Below are 16,296 nucleotides of genomic sequence, written 5' to 3' on the forward strand. Positions count from 1 at the left end.
TTGAGAACGCTTTGAAAGATTAGGAGTCTGTCTCCGAGCTCCCTGAGGAGGAGATAGAGAAATATTAAGTAAAACACAGGTGATGGCATTAATTGCAGCTTCAAGCCAGACTGCAGTAACTCGAATGATGGGAGTTGCAGAACCTAGTGTTTCAGCAACCAAAAAGAAAGAAAAAATCTAAGAATACCAAGAGTAAAAACTCCTAAAGTTATTTTATAAGGAGCCAGAAATAATGGAATGTCTCGATAGAGGCAATGGACACAGAGACAATAGAAAGGTATTCTGGACGGCGGACTGAAGTTCAAACACAGGAAAGGATACATGAACCGAGTTCCATCCTCTGGCCAAACTGAACAGACAGGATTTAGACAGTTCCAGTGAGCAATCCTTTTTTTGGATCTTCTAGGAACCCAAAATTTAGATACTAGATTAAGATTACGCCTGTTATTACTTCGGAGTGAGCATAAATATACTTGGAATCAAATTTTCAAATTATTATATTAGGGTTACCCGTAATTTAATATATAAACCCATATTTTGTGTCTATAAATTGTGTGTTCTCTGGCCGATTTGCCTGTTTTGCTGGACGAAAAAAACCCCAGTTCCTTGGGGGGGAAAAAACCCTTGCTATCTATGCCTGAGACTGACTAACTCAGCCGCTGAGTGAAAAAAGCACATTATAGTTCTTGCGTCTTCGAACCCGGGCCTTTTCCATCTGGTGTCAGGAGGACTGTGACAATATTATTGTGATACCCGCACAGACTAATATACTGTACTTGCATTTGTTACAGCACAACGTCTTGGATTTGCGGGATGAGTTAGAATCAGTCACCACTGAATAGCAGTTAGAAAATAAAGTTCTCTCCTCCAGACTGGAGCACAGAGAGACAGCAATATCATTATTCAAAAAGGAGTATGCTGATCAGTGGCGGATTAAGGATAGTTAGGGCCCCTAGGCAAATTATATTTGGGCCCCCCCCCCAAAAAAATAATAATAAAAAAAAGAACAAAAAATAAAAGTTAGGTGGCAAATAAATGAAATTTTGTACTTTTGAATTTTTTGCTTAAATTTTCGCTTAAATTAATCAAGATTTTTATGATGTTTACTGAAAACATTAATCTATTTTAGAACACTATAGGAAAATGTCTTGGCTTGGGGGCCCCTAGGCACGTGCCTCATTGCCTTAATGGGTAAACCGCCACTGATGCTTATACAACTAAGGACGCGTTTCAGGACGCGTTACTTTGTCCTTTTCACAGGAAAAGGGCAAATTTGCTCCGAAAACAATTGTAATTGTAATTAAAAGTGAGAAACATAGGAATAGTAATGATATTAAAAATGATTTGCTAGAGACTGTACGTCCGACTAAAGGATATAAAAAGTTGAAAAGTATCAGACCTATAAGAAATAAAAGGACTGTTTACTCAAGGAGGTATTTACTTATACATATACAGGGTGATTCACTACCAGTGCGACAAACTTGCAGGAGGTGTAGGGGGTACAAAGACGAATCGGAATCACATAGCATTTCAGGGTCCGAAATGCCTTCGTCATACGGTAGAGGACGTTGAACGGGAGGTCGCGTGAACAGCGATCCCGCTGGAAGTCAGCATTTGCGAACCGTTTCTGTTGAAGAAACCAAGTAGCAAAAGTCCTCCGGAGTGGATAATCCGCAGGCTCCAATGATTGGACGCGTTGTAGATGGTATGAACTCATTTGGTTTGTTGACAGTATCCTCCATACAGTGGATTGGGAAATACCCAATCGTTGGCCTATCGCTCCAGTACTCTTACTCGGATTGCCTTCTGCAAGACGTAGGACATTAGCATTAGCATTAGTAGAGGCATTTGATGCAAGAAAGCAAGCTTATGCAGCATCAGCCAAAAAAAAAAAAAACCCCCACTTCCACTTCACCCCTCTGTTCGTTCAAAATACCTGTCCAGCTGAGCCTTAAACTTATTTAGGCTATCAACCTCCACCACAAGGGATGGAAGTCTGTTCCACCAACCAACCACCCGCTGGCTAAAGGCAAATTTCCGCACGTCTATCCTACATCTGTCTTTCCTCAATTTGAATTTATGCCCTCTCAGGTGATTTTTCTGAGCTAGAGGAAGAATCCCATCAGCATTGAGCATGCTTAAACCATTCAAGGCTTTATACACCTCTATCAGATCACCTCGCTGGTGCCTAGTCTCCAGACACTGTAATTTGCAAAACTTAAGCCTTTCTTCGTAAGAGCACCCCTTTGTTCCATTCACTAATATTGTTGTCCTTCTCTGTACTCGTTCCAGCAGCTCTACATCCATCTTGAAATGAGGCCTCCAGACCTGTATACAGTACTCTAGGTGTGGCCTGACCATTGCCTTATACAATGGAATAATCACCTCCTTATCCCTGCTGGAAAAATTCCTGTATATCATTGACAATACTCCATGAGCTACTCTTGCAGCCCGTCTGCACTGCTCAGAGAACTTCATATCTGCCTGCACAACCACCCCCAAGTCCCTTTCATTCTCTACCACTGTCAGTGTAGTACCACAGAGTTGATACGTTGCTCTGGGGTTGCTGTTTCCCATGTGTAGTACTTTACATTTGTCAATGTTAAACTTCATTTGCCACCTCTCAGCCCATCTGCTCAACCTTTCCAGATCCTGTTGCAGCAGCATAGTGTCAGTAGTGTCCTTGACAACCCTGCCAACCTTTGTATTGTCTGCAAACTTGGACATTAAGCCCGATATACCATCATCAATATCATTTATAAATACAGAAAACAATAATGGACCCAACACTGAGCCCTGAGGGACTCCACTAATAACATCAGTCCACGATGAGCAGTGTCCATTGATTACCACTCTCTGTCTTCTCCCCCTCAACCACCCCTTTATCCATAGCAGCAATTTGCCTCCAATGTCACACTGCTCCAATTTGTGTAGCAGTCTTCCATGTGCAACAGTATCAAAAGCCTTTCTAAGATCCAAGTATATAATATCAAAGTTATTCCCTGCATCCAGTTCTTTTGTGACTGCATCATAGTATCCAATCAAGTTGGTCAGGCAAGACTTCCCCTTAACAAAACCATGCTGTGTCTGAGCTATAACTGAAGTCTTGTCTAAATGATCCTGCAGTGCTTCTTTAACCAGTGCCTCCATTAATTTTCCTGGAACAGAAGTTAAGCTCACAGGTTTATAATTACTTGTGTCAGCCTTTGATCCTCCTTTGTGAATTGGGGTCACATTTGCACATTTCCAGTCTATGGGTACCTCCCCTGAGTCCAAGGAAGCTCTCATAATTATGGCTAAGGGTTTGCTTACTTCCTTTGCTGCCTCCTTTAATATAACTGGATAGATCCCATCCACCCCGGGTGCCTTTCTTGTGTTTATCTTCAACAGTTTCTCCTCCACTTTACTCCCAGTTATTTCAAGACTCTGTAGCTTACTGCTAGAGTTGAATACACCTCTGGCATTCCCCTCGCTGAATAACTCCTCATGTGTGAATGTCGATGCAAAATATTCATTTAGTTTGTTAGCTACCTGAGCAGGATCATCAACACTTGACCCATCAATATCAAGTGGACCAATCTGATTCATCCCCTTCCTTCTAGAGTTTACATAAGTAAAGAACTCTTTGCTGTTTTTCTTTGCATCCCTTGCCAAGGATTTCTCGTAATCTGCCTTCGCCTGCCTTACCTCCTTTGTAACTTGGTTGCATATCAACTTGTATCTATCATAGGCTTCTGTGTCGTGTGTTAATTTGTATGTATCCCATGCATTTTTCTTCTCTGCCATATGCCTCATTAGTTCATCTGACATCCATTTTGGCCTAAACCTTGAACAATATTTCTTAGTTGGTATGTAAAGCCTAGTACTTCCAAGATAGGTTCTTTGAATGCTTCCCATTTTGAATTTGCTGTTGGTAACATCATCAGTTGGTCCCACTGTATAGAATTTAAATACTGTCTCAGTCCATCGTAGTCGCCTTTTCGGAAGCAATAACCCTTCCCTTTACCCCTAATGGTAGTTACCTCTTTGAGTAAATCCCACTTCAGCACACTGTGATCACTGCCACCTAGTGGTTCATTTATCTGCAGATTCTTAATGCATGAAGAATCACTGCTGATAATCAAATCAAGAGTATTACTCCCTCTAGTTGCCTCCCGAACATGCTGATGTAGAAAACAATGATCCAATAAATCCACAAAAGCCCTGCTAGTGTGTGAGTAACCAGCCCCCAAATTCCAGTCAATATCTGGGAAATTAAAATCTCCCATTATAAGACACTCTGATTTACTGGCCCACTCTATTTCCCTGTACAGTTCCTTATTATACTCATCAGAGTCATTAGGCCTATAGCACACTCCTACTCTCAATTTTGATCTCCCAATGCTTATGTCACACCAAACTGACTCCACACTGCACTGTCCAGCGATGTCGACTGGCTTCACTTCCTTGGTTTGTATGTGTTTCCTAACTAATAGCATAACCCCTCCCCCCTTCCTATCTTGTCTATCCTTTCTGTAGACGTTGTACCCCCCAAATTGCAGTTCTGCATCCCTTATATCTGTGTGACACCACGTCTCTGATATCCCAACAATATCTGCCTTCGATGTTTTCAGCAATACCTCAAATTCATCAAATTTATTTACTAAACTCCTAGCATTGGTGTACACGCAAGTATACCTACACCTGTTTCTATTCTTAGCTACCCTAACACAACCCATGTGTTTACTTGTACCGCAATGGCTCCCAGCAGTCTCTGAAATACCATGCATCTTGTTTTTCAGGCTTCTGCTCATTCTAATAGAAGCAGTGCAAGGATCTCAAGACATTCTCCTCATTGTCTGGCGTCCTCGTCGTTCGCTCTCGATTCATGGTACCTCTCGTGAAACAACCAGTCTCACGTAACCTTCTGTGCACAAGTGCGAAAATCGTATGATGAGGAGCACGCCTGTGCGGGAAACGTTCCTGGTACAAGCGCAGAGCGGCGCGCCCGTTACAGTCCGCAGCTCTATACGCGAGTTGCATGTCGGCCAGTTCAACGTTTGAATACTCGTCCATCCTACTGCCTCGGGAACCGGTTTGAAAATGCTGACTTCCAGCGGGATCGCTGTTCACGCGACCTCCCGTTCAACGTCCTCTACCGCATGATAAAGGCATTTCGGACTCTGCAATGCTATGTGATTCCGATTCGTCGTTGTGCTCCCTACACCTCCTGCAAGTTTGTCGCACTGGTAGTGAATCACCCTGTATATGTGTTACTGATCAGAAAATTGTACATATAGGGTGTATAATAAATAATGTCTGAAAAATTATTATATTAAACTTTCTGAAATTATACTTGTGTCCCCTGTAAGTTGACCCTATTCTGTTTTCAGAAACGAATTTAGAATTTCCTCAGCAGTCAGAGATCTTAATTAAAAATGAATTAAAGTAGGAAGATGGCCTTTAACACAAATTATAACTAGTGTGAATTGTTATAGGAAAACCTAAAGTTATCTTTAATCAGCCAGTACAAAAAGATATACCTACACAGGACATGCCTGTAGGAAGGAAAAACAAAAGCAAACCTGAAAGAGACCATTTCCGGTTAAATTAGGAATTCAGTTCGAAGGTAATTTTGTTTAGAGTTAGATATTCTTTAATTTAAAAACAGGGGAATCATTTAGAGATAGATAACGTGAAATAGTTAAACACTCAACTATTTGCAACAAAAGAAATTATAGAGATTTAAAATAAAGAAAAATATACCGAATTATACAAAAGAAATTATTCCATATTCAGAAAAGGGGGAATTAACCATTAAAGTTAACAAAGGTTATTTAAATATAAACTTAATCACTATATATTTATGAAATACGAACATATTTACGAAATGTCAAATTTCGCAGTAAAAAGAATATGGAGCAAATAGTTCAGATAAACGTTACAGATTATACAATTTGTGATATCATGGTGATAGCATCAAGTAAATTTTCGGATACATTCCTTAAAATTAAGAATACAAGATATTTACGGGAGAAGCTTGGTCAAGTTCTGAAAGAATTTGGGAATTATGAATGATTTTAAGAAAGTTAAGTATAGGTACATAAACACAAAATAGGTTTATTTAGACAATAACTGTCGTCTTTTAAGAAAGGCACAGAATGAGAAATTCTGAAGGGATTGAAGTACGCTATTGACAAAATTAACAGACTAAATTGTTTTTCATGAATAATTTATTGTGACCAGTGTTACCGAAGGCGAATATTTTATATGATAGAATATTTGATATAACGTTAAATTCCGAGTATCCGATAGAAATCGATCTCTCATCTTGCAGGGCTGCACATTAATGCAAATTATTCATGCTAATAAAAACATGGGTTGCAACCACATCACTTCATTCTCGTTTTTAGCTTGGTCAACCACATCTCGACTACTCCGAACGGCAAGTCATCACATGATTCTTTTTAGATGGCAAGCCATTGAACTTGAAGCCTGGCAGTCACAGGAGGACGAGGTGGCATGGTGTTTTAATGTGTCACACAGTGTTATTTCGGCACTATGGAAGCAGTTTCAGGAGACGGGAACCATTACAATGAGAGCTGGCCAAGGTGTTGAAGTAGCTGGGGGCTACTTCAACAGAAAAAACCGCTTTCTGGCTGTAACAGCAAGACAAAACAACCCTACATTGTCCTGTCATCAACTGTCTCTTGAGGTTCCTGCTGCCAGAGGTGAAAACATTTCCAACTGGACTGTGTTAATAAGCCTCCGTTCAAGTGGACTCTATGCAAGGAAGCTGATGGTTTATTCATTAGCACCAAACCACAGCAGAGCTTGCTGAAACTGGCGCCATGAATGTGTCACTTGGAGCCCTGACAAATGGGATACAGTTTTGTTCTCTGATCTTAACCTACAAACAGATTCTATACATTATTTCATCTGGAGACAATGAGGAATGTTGTATCATCCTTCACTATCAGAGAAAGGGACACTTACGATGGAGGTGGTATTCTCATGTAGGGCGGATTATTGATCAACGGCCGCACCCCCTCTGCATGTTTCTGATAGGGGTACCATAACTGCGCAGAGGTACCGAGAACAGATTCTGGAAGCCTATGTGTGACTTTTTAGTGGTGCGATTGGCCGAGATTTATTTTCCTGCACGACAACGGCCCTGCACATAGAGCTGAAGTAGAGGATGAATATCTTGAAACTGAAGATATCCAATGCTTAACGTGGCCAGCACGATCAGAACATATAAATCTGATCTTATCGAATGTTGGCTGTCTGCTGCAATACAACACCCTTGTGTGTTGTATTGCAGCCGACAGCCAACTCCTCGGTCACTTGGTGAGCTGCACTGGCCTGCACTGGTGGAAGAATGGGATTTGCTGCCACAGAATCGTATAGGCAGCCTTATATTGAGCATGGTTCACCACTGTCCAGCCTATTTAGCCATTGGAGGGGATTTTACGCCATACTAATGTCATGAGTATGATGAACACCAGCCAAGAAATTAAACTGCAAATTTACTATACAATGAAATGTGATGCAAATAAAATAAAACACTGATTAAATTATAGTATAATTTAAAATATAGTTAAAAGCAATAAAATTAATTAAAATAAACTAGGTTAAAAGCGATAAAACAATGAAACCTGGAGCTTTCGGAGAACTGCCGTCTCCTTCTTCAACAGCATACTACTAGTGCTAAGACACATCCTTAAGTAGCCGGTCCATGGCACGCATGTACGTGATCATCAGACACATGATCTACATTCTCCATGCGCGTATCGGAAATGGAAGTGGCTCGGGAGCGTGCCAATCAGAAACGGTCATCCCTTCTGAGGACAACTGCCTCAAACAGGGGGTGTAAACGGATCCCCCTGTCCCTATTAATAGTATTGTGACTGGATGAACCGATTCGCAAGCTCTCGAGCCACTTGCGTTCCCAAAATCCATGGGCGCAGTCAGTAATGACCGCGTCCTCAGGGGAGATCCGATGCTGCTTTTCCCAGAAATGCTCTGCCACAGCAGACCTCGCATAGTTAGCAATCTTGATAGCGGTCGTGTGTTCCCCCAGACGGTCCTTTAAACGTCGCCCCGTTTCCCCCACATAACACCCCGTTTCCCCCACATAAGGAGTGTTATGTGGGGGAAACGGGGCGACGTTTAAAGGACCGTCTGGGGGAACACACGACCGCTATCAAGACTGCTAACTATGTGAGGTCTGCTGTGGCAGAGCATTTCTGGGAAAAGCCGCATCGCATCTCCCCTCAGGACGCGGTCATTACTGACCGCGCCCATGGATTTTGGGAAAGCAAGTGGCTCGAGAGCTTGCGAATCGGTTCATCCAGTCACAATACTATTAATAGGGACAGGGGGATCCGTTTACACCCCCTGTTTGAGGCAGTTGTCCTCAGAAGGGATGACCGTTTCTGATTGGCACGCTCCCGAGCCACTTCCATTTCCGATACGCGCATGGAGAATGTAGATCATGTGTCTGATGATCACGTACATGCGTGCCATGGACCGGCTACTTAAGGATGTGTCTTAGCACTAGTAGTATGCTGTTGAAGAAGGAGACGGCAGTTCTCCGAAAGCTCCAGGTTTCATTGTTTTATCGCTTTTAACCTAGTTTATTTTAATTAATTTTATTGCTTTTAACTATATTTTAAATTATACTATAATTTAATCAGTGTTTTATTTTATTTGCATCACATTTCATTGTATATTATTTCATTGTATAGTAAATTTGCAGTTTAATTTCTTGGCTGGTGTTCATCATTAATTATTATAGTATGGAAATTCCCAGCCCCATAGGCCTGTTTAAAGATATAATGTCATGAGACCATATTTTAGATCACCTTACATTGACTTCTGTAATGTGACCTCTTTAGTAATTCTTATATGATCCCTTTAAATGTCCCTTATACCTATCCAAAGTTTCTCACTCTCTCCTCACTTCATCATTATGCTATTAAACACCATACCAGTCTGCAGCTCACTGGCTATGCATTCAATCTGTAGCCACCGGAATCCGCACTAGTAGATCATTGGTGGATAGTAACCTTTGTAAAGGCAGGCAATGATTGATTACAATGTTTATTTGTCTTTATATATTTTTCGATATTATTTTATATATAACCTTTATTTATTTAAATATTTAATTTTTTTTTATTTATATCCTTTTATTTATTTATTCTTTTTTCTATGCTATTAGAGGTATTTAATTATTCCCTGTACTCTACTATGCCCCCCAGTTTTGTCCCCTCCGACTTTAAACCTGGCTTGTTAATCTCCCAGGAGATTCTAGACTCTAGGGGTCTCAATAATTTAGGTATTCCTCCTCTGGACTGGCTGAAGTTCAAAATGACTGACAGATACATGAGTACAAAACATAACAATATTTATTGGCATTATATACATTTCAATCAATAGCTACAATTAACTGCGAACTTTATTATGTGTGACTTTGTTAGATTGCTAGGCCTTATCTGTGTAAATATCCTTGTAATTCAAACTATTAAATTTTATACATATATCATCATGTTCTTAGTGTGCCTCATCCTTGGGTTCTAACAGATCCAGGAATTCATTACACCTCATCAGCTTTCCTACTACTCAACTGTCCTGGTAGGTCTACAGGTAGCTTTCAGTATGAGAATAAACAATTACAAGTAGCTATATATATCTCTTTCCAAAATTATTACGTACACATATATATATCTCAGTTAGAAAATCCTTTCCTCAACCACAAATCAGTTCATTCATAATCAACCAATGTAATTAACAATCTTCCCTTATATCTAATCCAATAATTCTTTAATTAGCTAGACACTCAATCAGTGTTTTATCCGTTTAAACAATTACTATCACGTTAAGTTATGCTTTTAATAAATCCAAATTCACTATAATTTAACATTCAACTACAATCCTTTGTTACTTAATTAGTCATTTCCCCAAAATCTACTATTATATCAGGGTATCCCTTCTCCCCACTAATTAACTTTTACTTTAAGGTCCTACTCTTAATTTCTCTACAACTCTGTGTACATGGTTTAGCTTTCTCCCTTAGATTAAGTATTTCCTGTAGAGTCCTTCCTTCACTAACTTAAGATTTTTTCATACTTAACTATCACTTACTCAGTTTTCAGAGTGTTCTCTCTAGTTCTGAGCGGCCATAACCATCTGCATAACGGTGTAGGCTAGAAGGCGGGCGGTTGTTCATCCTTGGAATATATTAATCTACCTGAGGTTCGCTCTCCCGTAGGCAGTGCTCTGCTGAGTTGAATAAGGATCCTTTCTCGCATCATAGGTCAGTGCTGCATCCGTATACCACTCTGGCACTGAGAAAATTTTAGGGTCGGCCGGTCGCTCATCACTGCTCAGTTGAGTACCCTGCCTCTAGAATTCTCCTTGGGCGATCTTTCCTTTCCTTCACTATGAATTACATCAGCTTCTCTCACTGTGCTGTATTCATTGGCCACTGCTGTATCGTCATTCTTCTACGTGGACACATTCTTTCTCCAACTTTAGACTTACATAAATTACTCACAAGGAAAATTTCCTTCCCATTACCACGACCTCCTCTCCAAAACTTTTTAACCACCACCCCAAACTCAACAACTCTGCCACACGACTGTCTTCCTACACACACTCTAAAAGACTCAAGAAAAAAAACCTTTATTTCTCTTTACTCTGAATTTCAAAATTTCCTACGCTTTTCTCTCTGACCAATCGCTGACCTGTACATCATCTTCCCCTGTAATTCCCATTCGCCTCTTATACTCTTCCGCGGGCGTGTCTTCCATCCTTTTTAGAGAGGGCTTCCGGTTTCCAGCAATTTCTGGAACTTTCTAGAAAGGTGGCCGGAAGTTCCGGAAGTTTCTAGATCTGCTTTGTGTTTGCCTATCTACGCCCTGTATTTGTTTTGCTTCACCTGCCGTTAATCGCCCCCATGAAATTTTTAAAGTGTGCACTCAATTTCTTGAGGTACATATTACTGAGCTCCATCTCTATCTTAATTGTGTTTTTGTTTCGGCCCATTGTTCTTTAGGGGCAAAATGTTGACTCTGATCTGTGCTCATTAACTACGGACTGACCTCCATCAGTGTTTCTATTGTATTGCGTGTTCTAAACGCTTCCCCCACCGTTGCTACGTTAATCTTCCGCTCACTTAAAGGTAATAGGCGAAACGAGCACAATTAAGCCTGGGACTTTTCTGAGCTATCCTATTCAAATCTGTTATTCAGTTTTTGACCTGATATATTTCTAAACGTTGACTGTCTTAAAAATCACTAATAATTTTCCAATATCAATAACCATTATTAATAACAGTTGTAAGGACGGGTCCTTACATTACCACCAAATAAGGAGGATGCAGAAAGGTCAGGGAATGACCACCGCATATCCCCGGAGCAATATGGCCTTAGTTGCTAATGCTTCTAAAAACCCAATAACAGTAATAATAAATAAATAAATACCCGACATCCACGAGGAAAGTTTGAAGCACAAAAGAAAAAAAGTTCTCATTGGAACTGGGGTAAGGAACAGTAATCACTGATATGTTGAAATTAAATTAAAACTTTGTTAAAAATAATAATCTACAACCTATAATTTAAATTTCATTCTGTGGCTTTAATCCACTTTTTTAATAAAGAAAACCTCGTTCACATTATTCACAACTGAGAGGTATATTAAAGAAAAAAGTTTACTTTATACAGATTCAGTGTTATGTTCATATGCCCATAGAAATTTAAATGTCATTGAAACAGTTTAAACTTTATTATTGTCGTATGGGAGAATAATAAAGGTTATCACAGTTCTGTAACTTTTTGCGCTCTGTTACAGAACATAGCAACAATGTATGCAAAAATTTACAGGCACAAACATTACACAAACAAATTGAGTAAATACCGGACATTTATATGTTCGGTATTTGCTCAATTTTTTACGGGACAGAAAGCACAAATACCGGACCGTCTTGATCAAAATGGGAAAGTGACAATCTTAAATGAAATAATAATATTTTCGAGAAAAAAACAATTGGTGATACAGTAGAACATTTATAGCTTATTTACATAGGAGTTCTTGACCAATGGATTTTGCGTAGATTTGTAAAGTAGAGCTGTCAGCCATGGATATTGAAAGAAGTGGAAAAGTGAGGGCGGAAGAAAGAGAAACTAGGCTAAAAATACACATTGTTTGACCTTCTTAAAATATCCGGTTACATCAGTAGCGTATAGTTGCCAGAAAACTTCTTGTTGGGGGTGTGTTTTATCATGTGACCCACTTATACATTTGCGCGTCGCTTATTCGGACGTACGAAATTTCCTGCAACGTATGAAACATCTTTCGTACATTTACCTGCCTTCAGAGCGTTGTTTTCGCCATTCAAATTTATTTAGGTAAATCGAATCGAAAATCAGATTTAAGAAATCTGATTATTAATGGAACGCTTAACTTTGATGAAAATTAAAATTTATATTGTTATTCATTTCTCGATGGATGTTTGATAAAGCGGGACAGAAGAGAGTATAAGACATTATTAGCATGTGATACCAGTACGCCTGCGAAAACTGGTCCTGTTTTACAGACTTCTTTTGTCCATTGGTTCTATGCATAAAGAGAGAAGAATCGAACTAGTGTTAAATGAAGGTGCAATGAAAGTATAACCCTGCTCATTGGTAGACTTTTTATTTGCGTAGACTTTAGGAAAACGTACCCTCTGGGCAAAATAAGCAGAACGGTTCGCGAGACTAGTTTATGAGGGAAAGCCTGCCAGATTGACTGACTGCTGAGACTGGTGACGCACGTGTGTCAAGGGGAAGGCGTATTACAATAATTGACGTGAGTTTTTTTGTTTATTTTTTAATATAATTGTTCGTCGTGTATTTTTAATTCGGTGTCGGACTCACGGTGAGGAGTTAATATAATTGTTATGATATGATTTAATATAATATAATTGTTCTCATGTATTTTTTCTTTAACGCTGTATTACCTTACGTTACATATACATGTGTACGTATATATAAGTGACCAGATGCCCCTGATTATGCGGGACGGGCCTCGATTTAAGTTGTTTGAATTTAAGAAAATTTCACTCCGCGGAAAAATATATTTAATTCCTGTTGTTTTTATTGTTAAAAGAAGTATGTATTTTTATTATTATCATTATTTTACAGATTACCATTATTATTTAGTTCACAGAAATAATGATAATTATTTTTGTGAACTAAAAAATATATGTGAAAAAAAAAAAAGAAAAAATCAATGTCCCGCATTGGAATACTAAGGATATGGTCACTATATATAAAAGTATATACTTCAGTTATATATTCTAGTGCATACTCCGGTTTTATATTTCAGTATGTATTTACCTCAGTTTTATATTCATACTGGGCTCTGTTAACATGGGAGCAGTTACATTCAGGTTACAGCTCTCAGGGTTTGCAAAATAAACGTGGACGGTAGTAGGGGTGATAAAATGAACGCTGAAACCTTCAAAGGGCAGGGAGAAGGGTGGAATTTTTTTTATTTTATTTTAGCGCATCAAGGCTCTTGAAAGTCTTTAACACGGTCCTGCACGTATGTACTCTGAGTTTTATATGGGTTTTATACTGAATTTTATACTCTGAGTTTTATATGGGCTTATTTACATCATCTGGAATTCTGCAATATAGTGTAGACTGCGCAGCCCTTCAGTGTAGTCAGGGTAGGATTACCCATTAAGGCAAAGAGGCACGTGCTTAGGGCCCAGGTTTGGGGGCCCCAAGCCAAGACATTTTCCTATAGTGTTCTAAAATAGATTAATGTTTTCAGTAAACATCATAAAAATCTTGATTATTTTAAACGAAAATTTTTTTCAAAACAATTATTACGTTTTAATACGTATTTTGAACAGCGCGGACTACTATCTATTAAATAATGCCGCAATACCAATGGCTGTAATGAGCCAAGATCGATTACATGCCTTATCCCTAATTTCCATTGAACACGAGTTTGCCGAAAAAATAACTTTTAAGACATAATCAATAAATACGCGAATTCTAAAATTCGCAAAGTAAATTTGTAAAAACGACATAAAAAATTATTCATTAAACTAAAAAGTTTTATTATTTATCATCCTTTAACCCTTTAACAGGCAGAAAAATCCAGAATTTCAAAAAATTCAAAAGTACAGAATTTCATTTATTTGCCACCTAACTTTTATTTATTTTTATTCTTTTTTTTTTATTATTATTATTTTTTGGGGGCCCCCAAGTGTCTGTGAGCTATTCAGCTAGCTGTTGCCCATTTGGTGCCAATGAAAGAATTGAGGTGGGCCACGAAAAGTTTACAGATTGATTAAAATATTTAATTAAATCTTTCCTAATTTATAATATAAACTGTTACTGTTATGAGAGGAGAGTTCTTTTCTTTTTTTTTTTTTTTTTTTGAAAATAGCTCTGCGCAATTAAAAACCACTGAAATATTATACAAATTTGATAATTCACGATTCCGTATGATTTGTTATCATATGGAATCAATCAAGGTTAGAATGAAGTGATGCTATCAAGGATTCTTAGATACCTCTTTCCTTGTGCTGGCAATGAAGCCTAGTTAGTAGTTTCGTCAAAGTTAATAAACCGCTCTGATTGCAATTACCTTCTATTAACAATAAATTTTAATTTCAGTTTTAATTTGGTTATTAGCAAAATATTTTTTTAATATGCATTGGGTGGATGGATCCACGGAAGGGGAGGGTTAGGCAACATTGAGTCCATAGTTGACCCGCGAAAGTTACATTTATTTATACGTCTTGTGTCGGTGGTCGTTCGGTCGGATTACTTTACCTGTTGCTGGTGAGATGAGGGTGGGGTTGAAATAAACATAGACCTCTCCCGACTAACTCGATCACAGAGTAAAAATAATCCACAAAGCTCCTTTATTTTCCGACGGGAAGTATTTCTTGGTTTCGGTCGGCAACGGCAATCGAATTTATACTCTGTTTTCAACTTAAGTTGACATCACTGAGAAGCGTAATATCTCCTCACACAATGGTATAAAGTATTAATACGCTGTGCTCTCATCAGTAGCGTTCGCAGTCTTTTATATTTATTTTTTGACAAAATAACAAAATTTCAATCCATTGCAGGATGAAGGCCTCTCCTTCAACTTTCCAGTTCCTTCTATTTTGTGCAATGGCCATCCATTCACCCCCCCCCCCACGAACTCTTGAATTTCATTTGTCCATCTCCGTTATTGTCTTCTAGGTTATCGTTTAGCTCCTCTTGGATACTATTCTGTTATTTTCTTAGTCCATCTGTCATCATATCTTCTAGCTATGTGTCCTGCCCAAGTCCATTCCAGTTTTTTAGTTTTGATAAGAATGTCATTTACTTGTGTTTGCTGCCTAATCCATGTGTGTCTCTTCTTATCCAACAGTCTGATTCCTAATATAATTCGTTCCATTCTTCGCTCTGTACTTTTCAGCTTCTCTTACATTATTTTGGTGAGTGCCCAAGTTTCACTTCCATAGGTGGGGAGTATACATTGCTACATGATGACAGATGGACTAAGAAAATAACAGAATAGTATTCAAGAGGAGCTAAAGGAAAACCTGGAAGACAATAACGGAGATGGACAGATGAAATTGAAGAGCTCGTGGGGAGTAAATGTATGGTCATTATTTTACGTTTCAGACAAATTGGAATATTGCTTCTCAGTATGTGACTATATTTCCTGAATGCTATCCATCCGAAATTTATTCTTCTCTTGACTTCCAGCCATTTATCATTGTTACAGCTACTGACTTGTCCAAGATAAGTATATGAATCCACCTTTTCAATTTCTACTCCTTCAATGATTATATCCTTTCTGTGGCGTACTTGTTCACCATTACTTTTGTTTTAGCCATATTCATCTTTAGTCCAAAATCCTTACAAACTCTGCATTACTGATTAAGGTTTTCCTCTAATTCTTCATGATCGTGGCTAATGATCACAATGTGATTTGCAAATCGTAAATGGTTTAGGTACTCTCCATTCACACTAACTCCTTTCTGCGACTAGTCCAATCTTCTGAAAGCTTCCTCAAGGGCATCAGTAAACAAATTCGGAGATAGTGTGTCTCTTTGTCTAACTCCCTTCTCAATTTTAAATTTGCTAGTGTCTTTGTCTAGTCTAATTAAGGAGGTAGCATTCTCATATATTTTCTTCAAAATCATAATGTATGGGATGTCTATTGCCTTGTCTTTCCAGTGCCCGAAATATTGCCTTATGCTCTATGGAGTTAAATGCCTTTTCATAATTCACAAATGCCAGGCATAGTGTG

General features: G+C 38.7%; 1 protein-coding gene across 2 annotated transcripts in view; it reads left to right on the forward strand.

Moving 5' to 3' along the window:
- Window positions 1–12,447: 12,447 nt before the first annotated feature.
- The window catches only part of LOC150079052 (uncharacterized), a 577,353-nt gene continuing 573,504 nt past the window's right edge, over window positions 12,448–16,296 (forward strand). For both annotated transcript variants that reach the window (XM_090382803.1, XM_090382804.1), the window contains exon 1: window positions 12,448–12,831. The gene's annotated coding sequence lies outside the window, so the exon portion shown is untranslated. The remainder of the gene's footprint in view (window positions 12,832–16,296) is intronic.

The sequence above is a fragment of the Mastigoproctus giganteus genome, chromosome 10 (genome assembly GCF_048544385.1).
Source record: "Mastigoproctus giganteus isolate SK-2022 chromosome 10, ASM4854438v1, whole genome shotgun sequence".
Lineage (NCBI taxonomy): Eukaryota > Metazoa > Arthropoda > Arachnida > Uropygi > Thelyphonidae > Mastigoproctus > Mastigoproctus giganteus.